Consider the following 26,378-nt stretch of genomic DNA (forward strand, 5'->3'; position numbering starts at 1 on the left):
GCCATTATGGAGAGACTCTGAAGCGGCTGGTCTGGAATAATAACTTCCCCCTGCCGCATTATGTTAGAGTACTTCTGATAAGATCGTTTGAAAATGGCAGCTGTTGGAAATAATGCAATTCATTCTGTATTGCTCCGGGACACTGCTGGGACCTAAATGAAGCATGTCTTCTATTAGACCCCTAAAGAAACAAACTAACAGCCTGCAAAGATTTGCCATTTGTAATATGGCTATAATTCACATGATTCATTAAGCAAAAAATGGAAAGCGATAGTATATTCTGATTAAAATAGTCCTCTGGGGAAAATCCTACATTAATTTATTCTGAAAATATTTCATTGACTAAGCAACTTAGTGTAGACTGCCATAGTGTAGATTACTACCCTGGGTTGGACTGCATTGTTTTCTCTTACCGTCTATACATTATGTAAATCAGATTCATGTCATTTACACATGTTTAAAATAGTTAACTTGTATCAGGAGATTGTACAAATTAGTCCTTCTACTACCTCGCTACCCTGTGTTGTTGACAGAGGCAGATTGGAAGTCCATAAAAACAATACATTGTTAGTGCCTGCTTTGGCAAAAATGTGATTCACTTTTTTTCCCCCCTCACACACAAAGTAGGTGGAGGTTGATTTAAATGTGTTTATCTTAAGTGTGTTACAGGTTTTGGTTTTTCCATTTATGAGGTTGGACTTTTAGCATGTATAGCATTTTAGCACTTAGGGCGCACAGATTGGGGTCACCTTGTCAGTCATTATGTGTTACACCTGTACTGGTTACCATCTTGTTAGTGGGAAGGTGTTTCACCTGTGTTGGCCCAGGTGCTATTTAGGAGTGGCTAGTGCTCCAGTTGATCTTGAGAGAGCTATACTTCACGCCAGCTAAGGTGCGATTTCAAGCTCAACCTATATAAAAGTTTGAAAGAAGCCTGAGTTTTGGTTTCCCTTGTTTGATTTGCTCAAAATCATTTTCACTCCCTATCCTAAATTGTTGTGGGTTTTCTTCTAGTTTGTCTTTCCGGAGGCAAACCTATTAGGCATCCATGTGGGTGTCCTTCAGAACCCCTTATTAGTGGCTTTGCCAACTTTCAGCGGGCACCCACATGGGTGCCTTTCAGAACCCCTTTCGAACCCCTTTCTGTTTTGTTTTTCTGTACTTTTCTTTGTTAGTTCCCTTTGTTGTACGTGACATTTAGAGGCTGTCTTGTCGGAACGTAACAAGTGTGATATATATTTGAAATTCTTTCACTCTGTCCTATTTTTAATAATCCCATAAAAGGTAACAATGCTACAAACTCAGTGGTGTGTTAAAAGATGCCATGGGAAACCAGACCCCCCCCCCCCCCCCCCCCCCCCCCCAAAAGAAATGACTAAGAAAAAAAAGAACATTTCAAATCCTGTTACGATCGTCGACGGAAGGATTGGACCAAGGTGCAGCATGGTAGACGTACATTATAATTTATTAAATGAACACCGAAAAAACAACAAATACAAAACGTAACGTCTAGTAGGGCTAAACAGCACAGTACAAAAAACAAGATCCCACAAACCACAGGTGGAAAAAAGGCTGCCTAAGTATGATCCCCAATCAAAGACAACAATAGACAGCTGCCTCTGATTGGGAACCATACCCGGCTAACAGAGAAATAGAAAACATAGATTGTCCACCCTAGTCACACCCTGACCTAACCAAATAGAGAATTAAAAGGATCTAAGGTCAGGGCGTGACAAATCCTTTATTTTTCACCACTCTGTGTTTCATAATTTGCCTTCACTTTTCTAGAGGCTAAATGTAGCTCACTGGATAAAGCATCCGAGTGAGCAAAACAACACCACTCTGTCTCTGTAACCCATCAATCTGATGCTGTCAGGTCAAAAATAGTATGATATTGTTGCTATATATATATATATATATATATTTACAATATAATTTTTCACACCAATCACCTCAAAATCCAAACGTCATTGACAGAAAAAAAAAAACATAAATTCATACATTGTGCAATATGTAGCAACTGTAGACGTTGTAGGCTATTGTTAACTAGCTAGCTAATCTTTGCCCGTGAAAGGAATTTAGCCTAGCGAGCAAGTATTTTTTGCCAGGAAGCCTACGACCACAAAAAAAAGATGTAATTTATGACAAAGTCATTTTTCCAGCGTCGGCAACATGAAAGAGAGAAGGATCACGGCATTGGCGTTTCTCCAAAGTAGAGTGAGTCAACATGTATTTTATACTTACACACACACACACAGAGATCAGTACCATGGATATACACATTATATTTATCTTACATTGATTGGACTAAATTGTTTTGGATCTGTTAGTTGTCAAACTATTAGACTAAGCATAGACGATGTGATGATGTTGAAATGGTGCTGGAATAGTGGCGGCAGCTTCTGTTTACTTTGCGACTTGTAATAACTCTCTGGGGTTCTAAATCAATAGTTGTTAAGTAGTCTGAAAATGTCTGAAACGTTAACTTGATTGACCATGCTGTAGGTCATGTAACTGTTTGTTACATGCAACATGGTTCGTGGACTAAACAGGACAAATGTTGCTCTCAGGTTTTGTGATGAAACAAAGGTGTGGTTGAATTTATTCTGCTACTGTGTCTTCTAATTGTCTCGGCCTTAGGCCTATATATTACGGTGGCAAGGCACATGAACTAACAGGTTTATAGAGCAAACAACGCAATTATCACAACACATAGGTTGTATTATGGCTTTTGTTCCCTGGCTTGACTTCCCAAGTTATTTTAACCACGCATGGCTACTGTGCAAACTACAGCAAGTCTCTCATGCCTTCTCCAAATTCTGCATTTAAGTACAATCAGAGGAAACTACTGTATGTTTTCTTAAGCATCCTTTTTTGATAACGCATGCAAGGCATAAATACTGTTTCTGATGCATACCATTATGAGAAGATTTCCACTGTAAACGATAAAGCTACCATGTAAGCATAACAGTATGGGAGGTAAACATGCCTTTAGGGTGGGCCCTGGATAGCATGAAGCGGCAGAGGCTGCTATGAGGAGGAGTTGGAGGTATCCGTCATCAGCGTCCGACAGCAGCAGAGTTCCAGACGTCAGCAGGAAAAATTATCAGGCCTCCCACATCCCAGGTCATTTGTCTGGAGAATAATTGGTCTCCTCTTTGCCATCTTTCACCTTGCATCCGTACACACTCTCCATAAGGGGTGATGTTTGTGTGCGTTGTGTGTGTGTTGGCAGAGGGATGGGGGGTCCACCTGCTTGGTCCAGGGGCCACAGTCCATTCATCAAACTCTATTAAGCGGCATCCTTGTGTGGGTCTAGCTGTGGGGCTCTCTCAAAGTGATGCATCCCCATCAAGACCATGCTTTATTAGCCAAACATCATTTGTTAATTACCTTGCAAGACTACCCGGACCATACATCATCAGTTTTCTGCTGTAAACACCATAAGGTGTGCAACCGTGAAAGATCACCTTTCCCCCTATGTCATCCAAGGTTGGAAAAAAAGAGCCCAGGCCATAATTTGCCCTGTAAGTCTTGAGTGTAAAAATAGTTCAAAGATAGTGGGTAGAATTCCAATGTCATGTAAGGAGGGAGTCCAAAGGTTTCAGATTTTCTATCGGTGTGTAACAATGTGTCGTTTTATGGCAAATGTTAAATGTTGTATTGACTACTACATAGGGCAAGATTCAATCAGTTCTGCCTTAACCCTCAATAACTGACAACTGCATAGCAGTTTGTATTTAGGTGTTGGCCTGTGTTGGATCTGTCAAATCAGAAAAGGGGTTAGGGTTAGGCTTAGCGTAATGACTATTGCGGACATTGTCATTGGATGTGCCAAGTCGCATTAGTAATAATCTCATGCAGTTTTATTTTAAATTCGAACACTGGAATGTTTGTTGTAATCAGTTAGGCTGATATAAATCCTTTTTGTTTTGTTTTAATGATTTTCGATTTGAGTGTCATTATTTTTATATAGCCTACACTTTCTCGTTCTGAACTTCTAACAAGTATAGCATGGTGTGGCTTTGTGACAACTACACGTGCAACGATCACCGATTTCACAGCTCTAAAGCAGTTACACCTCTGACACAGCCAAAACACCAGCTATGCGGTTCTCGGCTACCGGCAGTTAACGCTTAATCTGATTTGAATCTAGGCCTTAAGATTTGTCCCCTCGAAAGTTCTCTCTTGAACAAGATGGTGCCGACAGACACGTTCACTCTTTTTCTAGAAATTCGACTTCCCGGACCTGGATCCTTTGTTTGAACTACCCGAGACAGCCCCATTCATCCCGGGTGGTACTCCAAAACGTAGCTGCCGGACAAGAGGGAGGAGTGGGGTTGTTGTCAGACTCAGGAAGCGTGCACACCACCCAACGCTTCCGAGTATATTACTCGCTAACGTTGGATGACCTTGGGTGAGGATCTCTGTCTCCATTCGCTTCAAGATTTTCAAAATGTTTCGTGTACCCAAGAAAGTGAAGTAACTGAACAAAATTACTATTGCCCCGTAGCACTCACTTCTGTAATCATGAAGTGCTTTGAGAGGCTTGGTAAGGACCACATCACCTCCATCTTACCTGACACCCTAGACCCACTACAATTTGCATACCGCCCCAACAGATCCACGGACGTTGCAATCGCAATTGCACTGCACACTGCCTATCCCACCTGGACAAGAGGAAAACCAAGGTAAGAATGTGGTTCATCAACTCGAGCTCAGCCTTCAAAACCATAGTGCCCTCCAAGCTCACCACTAAGCTCAGGGCCCTGGGTCTGAACCCCTCCCTGTGCAACTGGGTCCTGGACTTCCTGACGTACCGACCCCAGGTGGTGAAGGTAGGTAACAACAACTCCGCAACGCTGATCCTCAACACGAGGGCCCAACAGGGGTGCTGCTCAGCCCTCTCCTGTACTCCCTGTTCATGACTGCGTTGCCGCGCACATCTCCAACTCAATCCGTTTGATGAAGACACAACAGTGGTAGGCCTGATTAACAACAATGACGAGACAGCCTACAGGGAGGAGATGAGTGCCTTGGCAAAGTGGTGCCAGGTAAATAACCTCTCCCTCAAAGTCAACAAAACAAAGGAGCTGATCGTGGACTACAGAAGACGGCATAGAACACGACCTTATCCACATCAATGGGTTGTAGTGAAAAGGTCAAAAGCTTCAAGTTCCTTGGTGTGCACATCGGTCTCTTCACACTGATGCGGTGCGGTGAAGAAGGTGCAACAGCGCCTCTTCAACCTCAGGAGGCTGAAGAAATTTGACTTGGCCACTAAGACCCACACAAAATTCTACAGATACACCATTGAGAGCATCCTGTCGGGGTGTAACACCTCCTGGTATGGCAATTGCACTATTCGCAACCGCAGGGCTCTCCAGAGGGTGGCGCAGTCAGTCCAACGCATCATCGGGGTCACACTGGGGCCAAGAAGATCATCAAGGAAGATCTTCAAGCCACCCGAGCCATGGCCTGTTCACCCCACTACCATCTTAAAGGCGGAGACAGGACAGGTGTATCAAAGCTAGGACAGAGGCACTGATAAACAGCTTCTATTCCCAGGTAACAAATAATGTTCTGAAAAAATATATACTGTATCGATCAAGTCACACTTTTTCTGACATAACTGATTACTGATGTGCCTCCTGACATTTGTGTTGTACATAGGTGTTGCTCATAATGTCTGATTGCATTTACGCACATTGCCTACTGTATATATGGCCTCTGAAATTATTTTCTAAATAAATGTGACTCATTTCAGGAAACTATGCGTATGTCACTACTTCACAGGAGACGCATTTGAATGTAAATTTTTTTTAATCAAAATTAGTTTTGGGGCAGAAATTCCTTCTGGAACATGTGAACTTTCATGTGCCTTCATAACAAAAATGTATGCCATCTGTAAATACAAATTGAATTGTTAAATTATGAGCCTAGTTGGTTTAGCCTTCGTGCTAGCCATGATTGGCTGAGATAATGGATAAGTTGGACATGCAGAGAGATGAGTTTGGATTGGTATGCCATGTAGCATGCTTCTGAAATGACGATCAACAGTGTTGTTGTCACAGAAAAAGTTTACCAAGTTGTGAAATCAGTGGAATGCCCGGTGGAAGCAGAGTATGATAGCTAAGGAGATGGAGACATTCTGGCATTTGATTGCAAATATGCGACAAAGAGAACACAGAAAGCTGTTGTATAAAACACCTGTCTCTGGATTACATCTCCAAACTACGGGCAACCATGGCATCCGTGACATGTTGGGGTAAGAGTCAATATTATATGTTTCTAATTTTGTCAGAATGTCGTTTTCATTGCAAGTTAAAGCGTACTGTTAGCTAGCTAGCTAATGTTAGCTGGCTGCCTCACTAGCTAATGTTACGTGTATGATCTGTGTAGTAATATTATTTGTATCTCAGAAAGTCATTGGCATTGCTAGCTTAAACCTAATGTTAGCTAGCTAGCTAACATTGCATCTCATTGATTAGCTTTAGCTACTACAGATTCATGCATGGTGACAAGCTATGACAATCAGTTTGTATTTTTAACTAGTAGCATGTATTGGGATTGGTGGCACATTCAAACAACTGGGAACTTGGAAATCTAGCTAGCTAGCCACATGTCTAAAGAAAAGACTCCACTTCACCAGATGTGTCTGGGGGTAATTATGGTCCTCTATTGTATTTCATGAACATGTGTACATGTCTAGACAATAGTGATCCATCCACTTAGCTAGATGTGGCTTGGGGGGGGTGGGGGGTTATTGCATTTTTTTCACATGACAAGTGTCTGGGTAAGAATCATGTAATAATTATAAAATATTTATTAAATAGTTTTACATTGACAATTTCTATTTTTTATATTGCTACTATGCAAATATGCAAGTGACCATTTCACTGTACCATTTACACCTTCTGTATCCTGTGGATGTGACAAATAATATTTTATTTTATTTCCTATAGTGTGTGTTTACCTGAGACAGTAATGTGAAGAACAACAGGAACTGCACCAAAGTCAGATTAGGATATAGGCCAAGGACTAGATAGTATTGTTGCTACTACCTTCACCACTTTTAGTCTTAATCTTTGGTTGTTTACGACACTACCATACACACTGTTTAGCACATGGCCTCACGTGAATCCTTAAAGAGATGGGTGGGGCTAAGGCTTAAGCGGCAATTTATTTTATTTATTTATTTATTTTACCGTTATTTTACCAGGTAAGTTGACTGAGAACACGTTCTCATTTGCAGCAACGACCTGGGGAATAGTTACAGGGGAGAGGAGGGGGATGAATGAGCCAATTGTAAACTGGGGATTATTAGGTGACCATGATGGTTTTGAGGGCCAGATTGGGAATTTAGCCAGGACACCGGGGTTAACACCCCTACTCTTACGATAGGTGCCATGGGATCTTTAATGACCTCAGAGAGTCAGGACACCCGTTTAACGTCCCATCCGAAAGACGGCACCCTACACAGGGCAGTGTCCCCAATCACTGCCCTGGGGCATTGGGATATTTTTTTTTTTTTAAACCAGAGGAAAGAGTGCCTCCTACTGGCCCTCCAACACCACTTCCAGCAGCATCTGGTCTCCCATCCAGGGACTGACCAGGACCAACCCTGCTTAGCTTCAGAAGCAAGCCAGTAGTGGTATGCAGGGTGGTATGCTGCTGAACAATGCTGAGTGGGTGTAGACAAAGGGCTCTCCAGTAGGTGTTCCAAAACATTCAAGGGACATTTTCTCTAAAGTGGGGTTACAAGTTTATCAATTTACAAAGCAGAATTACATTTCCATTGTTCCTCAACGGCAGTGTATGATATACCATTTTCTAGCTCTGAGTCTCTACTTTAATCCAATGAAAACACAATTTCAAATTTTGCTACATAGGACCGGTTGGTCCTATCAAACCGGTTGGTCACAAATTAAAAAATGTGCATTGATCCTGATTGTGCAGAGATTCCTTTTCAATTCAATTCTTCCCCACCATCTGAGTCATTTTCATTCAGATGTTGTAGCAATGCTAATGCAGAATGTGCATCCATCCGTCTTGTTCTTCTTGCCATTGTAAATTACGCACGCTCTCACTGTGTACTCCAAGTAAGTCCAGAGTAGAATGATAAGACTGCTATGATTGGGTAGACTGATATAGGGTACATACCATTTTGAGATTATAATTAGAATAGATCAATGCAATAGGATGGCCCACCCTGTTCTTCATTCACAATTGGTGATTAGATAATTATGCGTTGTTTGCGTCCCCTCGTTCATCAACTCACCCATTATCCCCCTTTCTCGCCATCATACTTTACTTCATTTATTTCATCTGTTGTAATATGTGTGAAATTATTTTCGGTATAGTTTAGGTTCAGTTTCAAGGCAATGTTCTGGTTGATTATCAACTGAGCACTGCACCTTCAATGTCAGGAGAAGGGTGTAAATTACATGCCTTCCTAAAACTGATTATAACTCCAGTTCTGTTTGTGATATTAAGATTCTAACACCGACAGTGTTATATAGACTTATTGAGAAAATGACATGAGAAAATGACTGCTTTAGCGGTTTTAGTGTTAAATAGCCACCACCAGACAGCCTCCGGCCGGTACCCTGCCCTCTACCTAGTACCCTACTCTGCCCCTTAGTCCCTGTCAACAGCCAGCTACCACTGTGTACTCTACCCTGCACCTTACGGACTGATAACCTATGCACATAGTCATTGAAATTAACACTGGTAACTTTAATAATGTTTACATAATATTTATATATCTGCTGCTGTAGTACATTTTTGATGATTGTGTGCTTGTTTGATATTTACTGCATTTATTGATAGGAACTAGGAACATAAGCATTTCGCTACACCTCCCATAACACATGCTAAACTGTGTACAAAACCAATAACATTTGATTTGATTTCTTTCTCTCTCTTACACAAAAGGATCATAAAAAGGCCTTTTCACCTTGTCTCGTAATATTGATATATATATACACTGCTCAAAAAAATAAAGGGAACACTAAAATAACACATCCTAGATCTGAATGAATGAAATATTCTTATTGAATACCTTTTCCTTTACATAGTTCAATGTGCTGATAACAAAATCACACAAAAATTATCAATGGGAATCAAATGTATCAACCCATGGAGGTCTGGATTTGGAGACACACTCAAAATTAAAGTGGAAAACCACACTACAGGCTGATCCAACTTTGATGTAATGTCCTTAAAACAAGTCAAAATGAGGCTCAGTAGTGTGTGTGGCCTCCACGTGCCTGTATGACCTCCCTACAACGCCTGGGCATGCTCTTGATGAGGTGGCAGATGGTCTCCTGAGGGATCTCCTCCCAGACCTGGACTAAAGCATCCGCCAACTCCTAGACAGTCTGTGGTGCAACGTGGCGTTGGTGGATGGAGCGAGACATGATGTCCCAGATGTGCTCAATTGGATTCAGGTCTGGGGAATGGGCGGGCCAGTCCATAGCATCAATGCCTTCCTCTTGCAGGAACTGCTGACACACTCCAGCCACATGAGGTCGATCATTGTCTTGCATTAGGAGGAACCCAGGGCCAACCGCACCAGCATATGGTCTCACAAGGGGTCTGAGGATCTCATCTCGGTACCTAATGGCAGTCAGGCTACCTCTGGCGAGCACATGGAGGGCTGTGCGGCCCCCCAAAGAAATGCCACCCCACACCATGACTGACCCACCGCCAAACCGGTCATGCTGGAGGATGTTGCAGGCAGCAGAACGTTCTCCACGGCGTCTCCAGACTCTGTCACGTCTGTCACATGTGCTCAGTGTGAACCTGCTTTCATCTGTGAAGAGCACAGGATGCCAGTGGCGAATTTGCCAATCTTGGTGTTCTCTGGCAAATGCCAAACGTCCTGCACGGTGTTGGGCTGTAAGCACAACCCCCACCTGTGGACGTCGGGTCCTCATACCACCCTCGTGGAGTCTGTTTCTGACCGTTTGAGCAGACACATGCACATTTGTGGCCTGGTAGAGGTCATTTTGCAGGGCTCTGGCAGTGCTCCTCCTACTCCTCCTTGCACAAAGGCGGAGGTAGCGGTCCTGCTGCTGGGTTGTTGCCCTCCTACGGCCTCCTCCATGTCTCCTGATGTACTGGCCTGTCTCCTGGTAGCGCCTCCATGCTCTGGACACTACGCTGACAGACACAGCAAACCTTCTTGTCACAGCTCGCATTGATGTGCCATCCTGGATGAGCTGTACTACCTGAGCCACTGTGTGGGTTGTAGACTCCGTCTCATGCTACCACTAGAGTGAAAGCACCGCCAGCATTCAAAAGCGACCAAAACATCAGCCAGGAAGCATAGGAACTGTGAAGTGGTCTGTGGTCACCACCTGCAGAACCACTCCTTTATTGGGGGTGTCTTGCTAATTGCCTATACTTTTCACCTGTTGTCTATTCCATTTGCACAACAGCATGTGAAATTTGTTGTCAATCGGTGTTGGACAGTTTGATTTCACAGAAGTGTGATTGACTTGGAGTTACATTGTGTTGTTTAATCTTGCCACTAGGGGGGTGCAATTTCGACACAGTACAAATTTGTTTCCAAATTAAACTGCCTCGTACTCAATTCTTGCTCATACAATATGTATATTATATATTATTATTACTATTGATTAGAAAACACTCTCTAGTTTCTAAAACCGTTTGAATTATGTCTGTAAGTGAAACAGAACTAGACTTAGAGCAATTCTCCTATGAGGATTTGAAAATGCTGAAATCTGCTTGCTATTCCCAGACCTGTGGATAACTCTGACTGTCTTCTATTGGTTGAGATGCACTGCATACGCCTTCCCCTGGTTGTTAGCGAATAGGGAGTCTTGAAATGGCGTCTCTACGTAGTTCCCAAAGTTTATAAATTGATTGGGAACGAGATGGCTCATTCTTTTCACCTTCGCTCAGGCACATTGAGGACCTGGGGACGTTCTTTTGGAACCATCGGTTATAGATCTCAGACATTTCCGTCTGTGTTTTTATTCGATATAGGTGTTGAAGACATCGTAATGTTGTTATTTTGAACCGAATTATATCAGTTTATGTCAGTATATTGCGATTTTCGGGTATTTATTTCCTTGGCGCTGTAGGAATGTGGGTATCTCTCTCTTTCGTGCTAATGTTTACTGCTAATTGCAACTCTGAAGAGGACGTTCTCCAACCTATCAATTATTCTTTTTGACAAAGGACACCTTTCCCAAGATTCTGATGAGAGTTCATCGAAAAGTAAGAACTATTTATGCTGATAATTCATTGTTCTGTTGAAGAATGTCAAATGCATGAAACGCCATTGCTTGCAGTGTAGCATTGTGTTATCGCAGCCTGTATTGCGCAGTAAGGTTAATTTTGAAAATGTAATTCAACGATTGCATTAAGAACTAATTTGTCTTTCAATTGCTGTCCAACCTGTATTTTTTTTGTCAAGTTTATGATTAGTTACTGATTAGATTTGGTGCCTCTCACAAGATTTCTCCCGACATATTGTTAGCAGCTTGGCTACTATTCTCATTGTATAACCACGATTTGTCCCGCTAAATATGCACATTTTCGAACAAACTCTATATGTATTGTGTAATATGATGTTATAGGACTGTCATCTGAAGAAGTTTGAGAAGGTTAGTGAAAAAATGTATATCTTTTGCTGGTTTATTTGTTATCGCTATTGTTGGCTTGAATCAATGCTGTTGTGTGGTTGGCTATTGTAGTAAGCTAATATAATGCTATATTGTGTTTTCGCTGTAAAAAAAAAAAAAATCTGAAATATTGGCTGGATTCACAAGATCTTTCTCTTTCATTTGCTGTACGCTGTGTATTTTTCATAAATGTTTTATGATGATTATTTAGGTAATTCACGTTGGTCTCTGTAGTTATTCTAGTTGCTTTGGTGAGAGTTGTGATGGTGGCTGCAATGGTAAACTATGATTTATATCTGAAATATGCACATTTTTCTAACAAAACATATGCTATACAATAAATATGTTATCAGCCTGTCATCTGATGAAGTTGTTTCTTGGTTAGTGGCTATTTATATCTTTATTTGGTCGAAATTGTGATAGCTACCTATGCAGGAAAAAAATGGTGGAAAAAAGTTGTGTCTTTTGCTATCGTGGTTAGCTAATAGATTTACATATTGTGTCTTCCCTGTAAAACATTTTAAAAATCAGAAATGATGGCTGGATTCACAAGATGTGTATCTTTCATCTGGTGTCTTGGACTTGTGATTTAATGATATTTAAATGCTAGTATTTACTTGTGGCGCTATGCTAGGCTATGCTAGTCAGCATTTTTACTGATGGGGGTGCTCCCGGATCCGGGATTGTGATGAAGTAGAAGTTAACAAACAGATTACCGACCATTTCGAATCTCACCGTACCTTCTCCGCTATGCAATCTGGTTTCAGAGCTGGTCATGGGTGCACCTCAAGGTCCTAAACGATATCATAACCGCCATCGATAAGAGACATTACTGTGCAGTCGTATTCATCAACCTGGCTAAGGCTTTCGACTCCGTCAATCACAACATTCTTATTGGCAGACTCAACAGCCTTGGTTTCTCAAATGATTGCCTCGCCTGGTTCACCAACTACTTCTCCGATAGAGTTCAGTATGTCAAATCGGAGGGCCTATTGTCCGGACCTCTGGAAGACTCTATGGGGGTGCCACAGGTTTCAATTCTCGGGCCGACTCTCTTCTCTGTATACATCAATGATGTCGCTCTCGCTACTCGTGATTCTTTGATCCACCTCTACGAAAACGACATCATTCTGTATATCTCTGGCCCTTCATTGGACACTGTGTTAACTAACCTCCAGATGAGCTCCAATGCCATACAACACTCCTTCCGTAGCCTCCAACTGCTCTTAAATGCAAGTAAAACTAAATGCATGCTCTTCAACCGATCACTGCCCACACCTGCCCGCTCGTCCAGCATCACTACTCTGGATGGTTCTGACTTAGAATATGTGGACAACTACAAATACCTAGGTCTCTGGTTAGACTGTAAACTCTCCTTCCAGACTCACATCAAGCATCTCCAATCCAAAGTTAAATCTAGAATCGGCCTCCTATTTCGCAACAAGCATCCTTCACTCATGCTGCCAAACGTACCCTCGTAAAATTGACCATCCTAATGATCCTCGACTTAGGCGATGTCATTTACAAAATAGCCTCCAACACTCTACTCAACAAATTGGATGTAGTCTATCACAGTGCCATCCGTTTTGTCACCAATGCCCCATATACTACCCACCACTCCAACTTGTATGATCTCGTTGGCTGGCCCTCGCTTCATACTCGTCGCCAATCCCACTGGCTCCAGGTCATCTACACGTCTTTGCTAGGTAAAGCCCCGCCTTATCTCAGCTCACTGGTCACCATAGCAGCACCCACTTGTAGCACGCGCTCCAGCAGGTATATCTCACTGGTCACCCCCAAAGCCAATTCTTCCTGTGGCCACCTCTCCTTCCAGTTCTCTGCTGCCAATGACTGGAACGAACTGCAAAAGTCTCTGAAGCTGGAGACTCTTCTCTTACCTCCCTCACTAGCTTTAAGCACCAGCTGTCAGAGCAGCTCACAGATCACTGCACCTCTACATAGCTCATCTGTAAGTAGCCCATCCAATCTACCTCATCCCCATACTGTATTTATTTATTTATTTATTTATCTTGCTCCTTTGCACCCCAGTATCTCAATTTGCACATTCATCTTCTGCACATCCTACCATTCCAATGTTTAATTGCTATATTGTAATTACTTTGCCACCATGGCCTATTAATTGCCTTACCTCTCTTTTCCTACTTTATTTGCACATGCTGTATATAGATTTTTCTACTGTATTATTTATTGTATGTTTGTTTATTCCATGTGTAACTCTGTGTTGTATGTGTCAAACTGCTTTGCTTTATCTTGGCCAGAACACAGTTGCAAATGAGTTAAGAGAGTGAGGGATTAGGGCGAGAGAGATTGAGAATATGAAGGATGTGTGAAAGAATGAACAGAGAATGATTAAATCAAATCAAATGACATTTTATTGGTCACATACACATGGTTAGCAGATGTTAATGCAATTGTAACGAAATGCTTGTGCTTCTTGTTCAGACCATGCAGTAATATCTAACAAGTAATCTAACAATTTCACAACAACTACCTTATACACACAAGTGTAAAGTAATGAATAAGAATATGTACATATCAATATATGGATGAGCGATGGCCGAACGACATAGGCAAGATGCAGTAGATGGTATAGAGTACAGTATATACATATGAGATGAGTAATGTAGGCTATGTAAACATTATATAAAGTGGCATTGTTTAAAGTGACTAGTGATACATTTATTACATCCAATGTTTAATTATTAAAGTGGCTAGAGATTTGAGTCAGTATGCTGGCAGCAGCCACTCAACGTCAGTGGTGGCTGTTTAACAGTCTGATAGCCTTGAGATAGAAGCTGTTTTTCAGTCTCTCGGTCCCAGCTTTGATGCACCTGTACTGACCTCGTCTTCTGGATGATAGCGGTGTGAACAGGCAGTGGCTCCGGTGGTTGTTGTCCTTGATCTTTTTGGCCTTCCTGTGACATCGGGTGGGGTAGGTGTCCTGGAGGGCAGGTAGTTTGTCCCCGGTTATGCATTGTGCAGACCTCACTACCCTCTGGAAAGCCTTGTGGTTGTGGGCGGAGCAGTTGCCGTACCAGGCGGTGATACAGCCTGACAGGATGCTCTCGATTGTGCATCTGTAAAAGTTTGAGTGTTTTTGGTGACAAGCGAAATTTCTTCAGCCTCCTGAGCTTGAAGAGGCGGTGTTGCGCCTTCTTCACCATGATTTCTGTGTGGGTGGACCATTTCAGTTTGTCCATGATGTGTACACCGAGGAACTTAAAACTTTCCACCTTCTCCACTACTGTCCCATCGATGTGGCATAGGGGGCTGCTCCCTCTGCTGTTTCCTGAAGTCCACGATCATCTCCTTTGTTTTGTAGACGTTGAGTGAGAGGTTATTTTCCTGACACCACACTCCGAGGGCCCACACCTCCTCCCTGTAGGTCGTCTCGTCGTTGTTGGTCATCAAGCCTACCACTGTAGTGTCGTCTGCAAACTTGATGATTGAGTTGGAGGCGTGCATGGCCACACAGTCATGGGTGAACAGGGAGTACAGGAGAGGGCTGAGAACGCAACCTTGTGGGGCCCCAGGGTTGAGAATCAGCGGGGTGGAGATGTTGTTTCCTACCCTCACCACCTGGGGGTGGCCCTTCAAAGTCCAGGACCCAGATTCACAGGTCGGGGTCAAGACCCAGGTTCTCGAGCTTAATGACAAGTTTTGAGGGTACTATGGTCCTAAATGCTGAGCTGTAGTCAATGAACAGCATTCTTACATAGGTATTCCTCTTGTCCAGATGGATTAGGGTAGTGTGCAGTGTGATTGCGTTGTCTGTGGACCTATTTGTGCGGTAAGCAAATTGGAGTGGGTCTAGGGTGTCAGGTAGGGGGGAGGTGATATGATCCTTGACTAATCTTTCAAAGCACTTCATGATGACGGAAGTGAGTGTTACGGGGCAATAGTCATTTAGATCAGTTACCTTAGCTTTCTTGGGAACGTGAAACATGGTGGCCCTCTTGAAGCATGTGGGAACAGCAGACTGGGATAGGGATGAATTGAATATGTCCGTAAACACACCAGCCAGCTGGTCTGCGCATGCTCTGAGGACGCGGCTTGGGATGCCGTCTGGGACGGCAGCCTTGTGAGCGTTAACACGTTTAAATGTTTTACTCACGTTGGCCGCGGAGAGTCCGCAGGTTTTGGTAGCGGGCCGTGTTGGTGGCACTGTATTGTCCTCAGCGTGTTGGTGGCACTGTATTGTCCTCAGCGAGCAAAGAAGCTGTTTAGTTTGTCTGGGAGCAAGACATCGGGGTCCGCGACGGGGCTGTTTTTCTTTTTGTAGTCCTTTATTGATTGTAGATCCTGCCACATAACTCTTGTGTCTGAGCCGTTGAATTGCGACTCTACTTTGTCTCTATACTGACACTTAGCTTGCGGAGGGAATAGCTACACTGTTAGTATTCAGTCATGTTTCCGGTCGCCTTGCCCTGATTAAAAGCAGTGGTTTGCGCTTTGTTTTGCGCGAATGCTGCCATCAATCCACAGTTTCTGGTTGGGGAAGGTTTTAATTGTTGCCGTGGGTACATTATCACCGATGCACTTGCTAATAAACTCACTCACCGAATCAGCGTATACATCAATGTTGTTATTCGACGCTATCCGGGAACATATCCCAGTCCACGTGATCGATGCAATCTTGAAGTGTGGAATCAGATTGGTTGGACCAGTGTTGAACAGATCTGAGCATGGGCGTTTCCTGTTTTAGTTTCTGTCTATAGGCGGGGAGCAACAAAATGGAGTCGTGGTCAGATTTGCCAAAAGGAGGGCGAGGGAGGGCTTTATATGCGTCGCAGAAGTTAGAGTAACAATGATCCAGAGTTTTTCCAGCCCGGGTCACACATTCGATATGCTGATAACATTTAGGGAGCCTTGTTTTCAGATTAGCCTTGTTAAAATCCCCAGCTACAATAAATACAGCCTCAGAATATGTGGTTTCCAGTTTACATAGAGTCCAATGAAGTTCTTTCAGGGCTGTCGAGGTGTCTGCTTGGGGGGGATTATTCATCACTGTGATTATAATCGAAGAGAATTATCTTGGTAGATAATGCGGTCGGCATTTGTTTGTTAGGAATTCTAAGTCAGGTGAACAAAAGGACTTGAGTTCCTGTATGTTGTTATGATCACACCATGACTCGTTAATCATAAGGCATACACCCCTGCCCTTCTTCTTACCAGAGAGATATTTTTTTCTGTCGGCGCGATGCGTGAAGAAACCAGATGGCTGTACCGACTCTGACGTATCCCGAGTGAGCCATGTTTCCCTGAAACAGGGAATGTTACAATCTCTGATGTCTCTCTGGAAGGCAACCCTTGCTCGGATTTCGTCTACCTTGTTGTCAAGAGACTGGACATTGGCTAGTAGTATACTCGGGAGCAGTGGGCTCAGGGACTGCTGGGATCCGATCCATTGTCCTGGATGGTGGACCAAACAGAGGATCTGCTTCGGGAAAGTCGTATTCCTGGTCGTAATGTTGTTAAGTTGACGTTGCTCTTAGATCCAATAGTTCCTCCTGTCTGTATGTAATAAGACATACAATTTCCTTGGGTAACAGTGTAAGAAATAATACATAAAAAAAAAAATACTGCATAGTTTTCTTAGAATGCAAAGAGAGGTGGCCATCTCTGCCGGCGCCGTTCTAGATATATATCTCTTAATTGAGGAATTCCACATATTATCATCACACATCCTTACATCTGGTGAATCCGGTGTGTGGCGCGATACTGATGCTCCGTGTGAAGACGGTTTCTTTACATAATGGGGCGGCAGGTAGCCTAGTGGTTAGAGGGTTGGGCCAGTAACCAAAACGTTGCTGGATTGAGTCCCCGAGCTGACAAGGTAAAAATCTGTTGTTCTGCCCCTAGAACAATTTTAAATAATTGACATCATTGTAAATAAGAATTTGTTCTTAACTGACTTGCCTAGTTAAATAAAGGTCAAATAAACATAATCGTGTTCAACAGACACACAGGTAGGTTTTGGCCTAGAGACCCTACATATACACTCTGTAATATTGTGGTGAATCTATTGCCTTATGGATTACCACATTCCTCTCTGAGTTACCTAGACTAACATGTAGAATTAGATCACTTTAGAAGCTTTCCTGTCCCATTTCCCCTGGCTAGAGATGCGGTGTGACAGTGACTGGGGCTTTCACAAACAATGGAGGCCTCTCTCCAAGGCCCTGATAATTCCACTTGACACCTGACACAGAGCATGAGCTCCTGCTGGAAGGTAGGCATTTTGGTCCGAAGTTGGAGAGGCTGATGACCACTATTGACATGATCAAATCCCAGGTGGGTATGTTATTGCTTCTTCTCTACACTTGACCAAGACACTGAGCCTATACCATGCTTCGGTAAACACTTCAGGTTCATATGTAAAGACCATAAAGGTAGAATATCCCTGATAATGTTTGCTCAGCAAAGAAAAACAGGAAATCAATTCAGACACAATAAAATGAAAAGGTCGGTAAACAAGAGATATACGATGAGATTGAAGGAGAAGGCATCGTTTCCTTTGCAAGGTGGAATTTGGCAATATATTGGAGAAACTATAGTATTTAACTTATAATAGGGGCCCAGGGGAGGGAACTCATAAGCATTATGAGCCTGTAATTTCAAAGTTAATTTAACTTAGACTGCACTAAGTACATACTATAATCGTGTATTGTTGGCTTCGGGGGGGTTCTGAACTTTGCGGTATTATTAACCACCAAGGCTGAAGTAATTTGATCAAGGCTAATTTTGTTATTAGCCTGATTGTGTCCTCTGCCTGACCCCGAGAAGATGACAGTGATGGATAGGGGGTGCCTTCACACAACTAAATGTGTGTTAATAAACAAATAGCATCCTAGTATGTTTGTAACCAGCGATTTTAAGTTTCCCTAATAGTAAAGTAGCTGAGTTCCTCTAAGAGCAGGTTTTTTTTCGGGATACACATCATTTTCTGGGAGCTATAACCATTAGGGGATGACAAAATATCTAATCCTGTACCAGTGCGTAAGGGCAGATCCTACCTATTCCATCTATCTGGGCTCATGTTCTTTCAAAGAGAGGTACAGATCAAGTCCCAGTTATTCAGGAACCAAAAGCCCAATACCTTAGGTAGTGATGTCATGAGGAACCAAACTTAGGATTTCAAGAATGTATTATTTTTGTTGTAAATTTGAGAATTTCTCTCTGACATTGTTGAAACAAACAGGGCTCTTGTGAAATGACTGCAATCAGAGAAATTGATTGGCTCCAATCACGCACAGCTGCCTTCTGCTTTGAATGAGTCAAGCACTTCCTCCCTTGCAAGTACCTTTTCACTAATCAGCCATTTGGAACCGAGCCCCTCAACTTTTCTACAAAGATCTTTGGTTGTCATGGGAACCTTTTAATTCTTGAACCCATCCAAAATGATGTATCTCCTCTTTCCCAAAGGCTTTCACGTGAAAACATAGTTGTTGTACCGACATCCACTATATCAGGTCTGATCTCGAAATGATCCCCACATTGCACTCCCTGTGTGCAGGAAACAGTGAGAGGGTAAGCCTCATGAGGACCTGGGCTTATCTTGCACAAATCAAAGTGGAGGCTTGATTCTGCTGCAGAGAGGCAGCGAACAGCCAGCTCGCCTCAAGGGTGTGTTAGGAGAGCAACATTCTCCTCCGAGTCTTATCCCACTGCTTCAGCCTCAGCCTCAGATAGGGCCGCCACATTAAATGTTTGCGAGGTCTCGAATCCTCAAGCGATACATTTCCATCACCATCTAACTTAATATGACATGTATCCCTACAGCAAAACAGATCTAACGTGGTATAATCTGGCCTTACTGAATGCAGGAATTCACTGTCCTATTTAGAATTTAGTGTATTTACCTCCTGAAATAATATCTTCCCTTAACCAAACTGTCATTGGTCAAATGTAATTCTAGGATCTCTTGTACCAATGACAGCTGCAGTGAGGGAAATATACGTGTGAAAAGTGCTAGAGATGCATTTTGTTTTCGTTTAGTTTGAAATAACTATTCCCTTTCTGTTCGCCAACCGAAATGGGAACGGCAGTATTAAAAGCTGAAAGAAAGTGATTGTCAATCTCCTGCGAGTCGTATGGCAAATAACAGTTTATGGGAATTCTGCCCCTGGTGTGTTTTTAAGAAGACTGTTTACGTCTGTCACTTTTTTTCTCTTTTACTCGAGAGATGCTGACCAATGACTCTAAGCAGCCTACTACAGTCAGGGCTATTGGACACCACACCCTTGATAAATTGTATTTGTTACTATGGCACTGACAGTGGCATATCTTGTCATGCTACTGTCCCTGCCACTGTTCATGGTGCACAGTCACATAGACAGTCAGACCTGTTGACCATCGCAGCACCCGTTATAGATTTTTACAATGGCTCAGCCAGCTGCATAATGTTATACTGTCTCTACCAATGTTTGTACTGTACTGTAGATATCGGCAACAGAGACATGGATGGTCGTGAAAACAGCAGATGACATCACCTCTGTAATAACATCCATATTACAGTATCCATCAGGGTATGAGAGTCTGCTGAGCAACTAAAAAGTAACGTCACCAGGTAGTCACAAGCATGATAATCAATCAATCATAGTAAAACCAGATCCCCTGAAAGTCATCCTGCTGGGGCCTTGTCTCCCATTCCAGTCACCTCATTACTCTCTGATAGAGATTTCTCATATTTGCTGAGACATGAAATTCTCTCAATTGTTGTCTCAAGAAGTGCAACATCAGCAAGCGGGTCGTCCAAAGAAATTCACTGGGAATTGAAAAGCAATGGGACATACATTTATTGCACTTTATAATTACAATAACCAAGGGGCTGACTTATTTGCTTACAACAATATACTAAAAGCAGCTGTGTGCAAAAGAGAAAGAGAGAAAAAGAGAAAAAGAGAAAGAAGCTGGAGACAGTCTTGAAATTCAAATTGAATGTCAGCAGGTCTCAAATTGAGACAAGAGGAACAAAATCAAGTAAGCGTATGATCCTTAGTATTCAGGAAGCTCAGAATCTGACCCGCAGAACCCTATCACTAATCTGAACAGTCCAAATGAGCAATTTACAACATGAGTAGCTGCTATGTTTAATAGATTTAGATCATCTGAAAATAAATAAAGCGAGAAGGGAAACCCGAGTGTGGTGACATCAGCTGATCACATCAGCAGATATTGCACCAATTGGATTCACTCTATTTACATTCTGTCTATTTAAGTTGATCAGTTCTACAAATGCTTCCTCGAAGCCGGATGTGTCGCGAACCATGCGCTGGTGTCTCTTGCTGCTATTGCCGTTGCTGTAACTAGCTGTTACACGCTATGCTTGCTGTTTTCTGATATCCCACCACCACCTCAGCCACCACCTGTCTGGGTTCTGTGTTTGTTCTCTCAGGGGACCTAGTATAGCATATAGTGCTCACCACCTGTAGTTATTGTATCCTCTTTATGTGATGCTTCGCTCTGACAGTGAGCTACCCTGAAGGAGCAGAGTCAAACGCCAAGAATATCCATTCTAGTCTTTGCTAATGAATGGTTAGATGGTGGTGTTTCCTTTCTGAACTAGTGTGATAGCTCAAAGGCAAATACAGGACTGTACATCAGGTAGTTATACTGCAGTAGCCTACTGTGATGGTGCTTAATCCATGATGACTCATGAAGCAAAAACATACAGAATACATATGTATATCTTTCTGTCACGCAGACAGCCATGTAACATCAAATCATATCAAATGTTAGCAGATGGTTAGCAGATGTTAATGCGAGTGTAGCGAAGTGCTTGTGCTTCTAGTTCCGACAGTGCAGTAATATCTAACAAGTAATCTAACAATTCCCAACAACTACCTAATACACACAAATCTGAAGGGGTGAATGAGAATATGTACATATAGTATATGGATGAGTGGTGGCCAAGCGGCATAGGCAAGGTGCAGTAGATCGTCTAAAATACAGTATATACATGTGATATGAGTAATGTAAGATGTGTAAACATTATTACAGTGGCATTATTTAGAGTGACTAGTGATCCATTTACTAAAGTGTCCAGTGATTAGGTCTCAATGTAGTGATTGCTATTAGCAGTCTGATGGCCTTGAGATTGAGAAACAGCTTCTATCTATCGGTCCCAGCTTTGATGCACCTGTACTGACCTCGCCTTCTGGATGATAGCGGTGTGAACAGGCAGTGGCTCGGGTGGTTGTTGTACTTGATGATCTTCCTGTGACATCGGGTGCTGTAGTTGTCATGAAGGGCAGATAGTTTGCCCCACGGTGATGCGTTGTGCAGACCGCACCACTCTCTGGAGAGCCTTGCGTTTGAGGGCGGTGCAGTTGCCGTACCAGGCTGAGATACAGCCTGACAGGATGCTCTCGATTGTGCATCTGTAAAAGTTTGTCAGGGTTGTGGGTGACAAGCCAAATTGCTTGTCACCCAAATCGCTGTTGCGCCTTCTTCACCATACTGGCTGTGTGGGTGGACATGCATGTACTTTGATGTTCTTTTTTATTTTAGACAGAGGCATCTACAAATAGGCTGCTGCTTCAGTATACAACCAGAGTAAACAAGATGGCCCTACTACTCTGCTGCTTCTGTCACGGTTTTAGACGCAAAGACGAAAATGCACCGATTTTCCTGAGCATTAAGATTGACATCAAACATGATTTTCTCACCTGAGTGCCTTTTTCAAATTATAAAAACTGCATGCTTCCTTGATGTCCTTATTAGATTTGCCAGCGTTCTGTTTTGGCAAAGAAAGGAGGTCTGTTTTTGAAAGATAACTCACATATACTGAAACACTACTGAAAATTAGTGAGAGAACAGTTTAAGCTTTCATGTTCCTTTTTTCTATTTTAATTGGGCATCACATACATCTGCATGTGTACTGTAGTTACCACTAAATTGTGATGCAATGCATATTGTACTGTTGGTGTGAGGATCTCTCTGTGTGTGGCTGGAATTCAATCATTGCGCAATACATTTTTTGTGTCACCTGTATTGTAGGTGTAAAATATGGCTGTCATGTGCACTTAAAGATTGACAGGTATGTGGTGTATACTTTTTCCACATTTTTAAGTGTACTGTGTTAGGCCTCTGATTTGAAAGCCCGCATTTTCATCATAATACATCAACCTATAGAGTAATATACTGGTAAAATACTATAGGAATCGCAATGGTCAGAGTTCTACCCCAGATGCATTACAAGCATTTCGCACCCGCAATAACATCTGCTAAACATGTGACCAATCAAATTTGATTTGATTTGATGTCTTAATATACTTACAGTATGACAAACTAAATTGAGGAACATGATGTCCTATTAGAATTGTGTGATCTATGAAATGGAAATTAACAGTGTTACAGAGATCAGTTGTTTATTCCGTTGTACATTCTTAAACCTTAATATACTAGGTGATATGAGAAATGTATAATTTCATCTCCAGATGGCCCAGTAATTTATGGCATTAAAACATATGCAAATCATGCCTCACAAGCGTTCCAAAGCCATATCGACTTCCTGTCGACTTTCCCCATCTGTTATGTTTATGCCCAGGTTTCCCCTTTGTGTTGAGCTTGTGACCATTTTCCACATACATTATACATTAGGAGATAAGGCAACCGCTGTTGTAACAGATGAGAAAAACAGTTTACCTCTTATGATTAGTAATTCCTTGATTTGTTAAATCATGTTTTAACAGAAACTCTACAGAAGATGGTATTATTCATTGACACGATTGTTTCGAGCAACATGCAAATTTACAAAGAAAATACTTTAAGGGATTCTACTCAAGGGATTCACCTTAAGGCTTCTGCATGCTTCTCTGCCGAAACATTTTGAACAGTTCGTGCATAGGTTATGACATTTTGTGATGTTTTCGTTTGTTTTGAACATCGGCAAGTGTTTTTTTTTTCAGCTGTTCGGGCACATAGCATTTTTTCTCGAGACAAGACAAAATCGCTAGCCAAAGTCTATGCCCCCTTGTCAGCGATTGGTAAAAAATGACAGTCAACAATTACATTTTTCACTACTGTGCCAAACATCCTAGTCAGATGCAAATTGCATGATTAAGACAGCCTCTGTGTCACGCCCTGACCATAGATTGCTTTGTATGTTTCTATGTTTTGTTTGGTCAGGGTGTGATGTGGGTGGGCATTCTATGTTCTATGCCTAGGTTGTCTGTTTCTATGTGTTTGGCCTAGTATGGTTCTCAATCAGAGGCAGGTGTCAGTCGTTGTCTCTGATTGGGAGCCACATTGAGGTAGCCTGTTTTTCATTTGTGTTTTGTGGGTGGTTGTTTCCTGTGTTAGTGTTTTCACCATATGGGACTGTTTCATTTTTTTCAGTATTTTGTACTTTGTTATTTTGTATTGTTTAGTGTTCAGTTTTATAATAGTTAAAATGGACACTTACCACGCTGCACATTGGTCCGACATTTCATACTCCTCTTCAGACGAGGACGAAACCCGTTACAGAACCACCCATCAAAAAAGGACCAAGCAGCGTGGTATCGGGCAGCAGCGAGTTCTGGACTCCTGGACATGGGAGGAGATTTTGGACGGTAAAGGACCCTGGTCACAGGCTGGGGAATATCGCCACCCCAAGGCAGAGCTGGAGGCAGCGAAAGCTGAGCGATATGAGGAGGCAGCACGGCAGCGCGACAGGTACGAGAAGCAGCCCCCCCAAAAAATTGGGGGGGGGGGGCACACGGGGAGTGTGGCAGAGTCAGGTTGGAGACCTGAGCCCACTCCTCATGTTTATTATAAGCAGCGCGTTACTGGTCAGGCACCGTGTTATGCGGTTAAACGCACAGTGTCGCCAGTACGCGTCCATAGCCCGGTGCGCTATAGGACAGCCCCCCGAAAGTGTCATGCGAGTGTGGGCATCCAGCCAGGGACTATTGTGCCTGCTCAGCATGTCTGGTCTCCAGTACGCTGTTTCGGTCCAGGGTATACTGCGCCGGCTCTGCGTCCTGTGTCTCCGGGGCGCTGGGAGGGTGCAGTGCGTCCTATGCCTGCGCTCCGCTCGTGCCGGGCGAATGTGGGTAATGAGCCTAAGGGGGAGGTGAGCGTAGTATGCACCAGATCTCCAGTGCTCACCCACAGCCCGGTTCAACCTGTGCCTGCACTCTGGAGGGTCCGGGCTAGAGTAGTCATCCAGCCTGGGGGAGTGGTGCCAAGGCTGCGCACCAGAGCTCCAGTACTCCCCCACAGCCCGGTCCTTCCGGTGCCTCCTCCAAGCACGCACCAGGCTGTCTCTCTGTCTCCTCCCTACAGGTGCTCCCGTCTGTCCTGAGTCGCTCGTCTGTCCTGAGTCGCCCGTCTGTCCTGAGCCGCCCGTCTGTCCTGAGCCGCCCGTCTGTCCTGAGCCGCCCGTCTGTCCTGAACAGACATTTCATACAGCTCTAAAGACGAGGACGAAACCCGTTACACTCTGCAAAAACAACATTTTATCTGAAGTTATCTTACGTTAATTCTGACTCTTTTGAGGAAGCGTATACTGGCTATGGCATCTCAAAATTGACAAACAATGCTATTGTCGTTTTTTTGCAAAGGTCTTTAAAGGGAGTATGCGAGCACACTCATTCAGTTCAGCCAAACTGAAGCATGCCATAACCTTTACAATACACCTTGCAATGCACACTATATGATTCAACATAGGTCCTCTAAGGAACCATGTTGATGCTGTATGTCTACAATGCAATTTGACAGTAAATACAATGAACACAGACAGTGTGGAGAATTCCTAGTCAGGCATATCTTTAGGAGTATGCTTTTTAAGACAGTGTACGCTGCGCAAAGTGTAGTCAATCACCTTACAATGACGGAAATTTGTTAAGTGAATTTCAGCATCAAAGTTTGTCTTCTCCCCCTACGATATTAGCACTAGCAAGATGAACAGGTTGATGAAAGACTACCGTGTGACAGCTAGTGTAATGTTTACCAGCACATTTGTACACACAGTAGTTTGAAAATATCTCTGAGTTCTGGAGAATGGAGAACAACTCACATACTAGACAGGAGCTGACAGCCTTTCTGTGTACCCCACCCTCACAAAGGACAACCGAGATATTGAAGCAAAATAAATCTTCTATCAGTGTTTCACCTAAAGGGATTGTTAGCAGGACCAGTAATACAGTAAGTCTTACCGTCGCTACAGCGTGGTAAAAACCTGTGAGATTTACATATCAAATTACTGCTGGACTCTGAGTATTGATAGGGCTTAGAATGGTATGGTCATTATTAATAATGACTAGTAGGCAGAGCATTGTGCATTGTACCAAAGGCTATTCAAACCCAGGTACCCCTCACCCCAAATATACTCTTTTTCTCTTTCATCAGCAAGCTGTCAATAAGGCATCTCCAGAGTCCTGGTCCTGTTTAGGAGTCTGGATTAAGCCAAGCTTGTGTAAGGTATTAGCAGGCATTTGACGAATAAAGTGGTAACGATTGCGATCAGAAGGGGCCCCGGCTCCAAACGCAGCCTGCTTTGCCTGGCAGCGCTTGATAATCTGCTTCGCTGGTTTCAACTCAGCTCCCTTTAATCTGACTTCACATAAATCCTTTTTTTTGTCACCTGATCAAGTAAACTCTTAACTATAGGAAATGATTTCCATCCAGAGCTCGGGTAAACATGCCTATCAAACAGGATCACGCTGATGTTTAACAGAAGAGAGATGCAGAAGTGAAAAAAATAACAAATAA

The sequence above is a fragment of the Salvelinus fontinalis genome, chromosome 6, assembly GCF_029448725.1.
Source record: "Salvelinus fontinalis isolate EN_2023a chromosome 6, ASM2944872v1, whole genome shotgun sequence".
Taxonomy (NCBI): Eukaryota; Metazoa; Chordata; class Actinopteri; order Salmoniformes; family Salmonidae; genus Salvelinus; species Salvelinus fontinalis.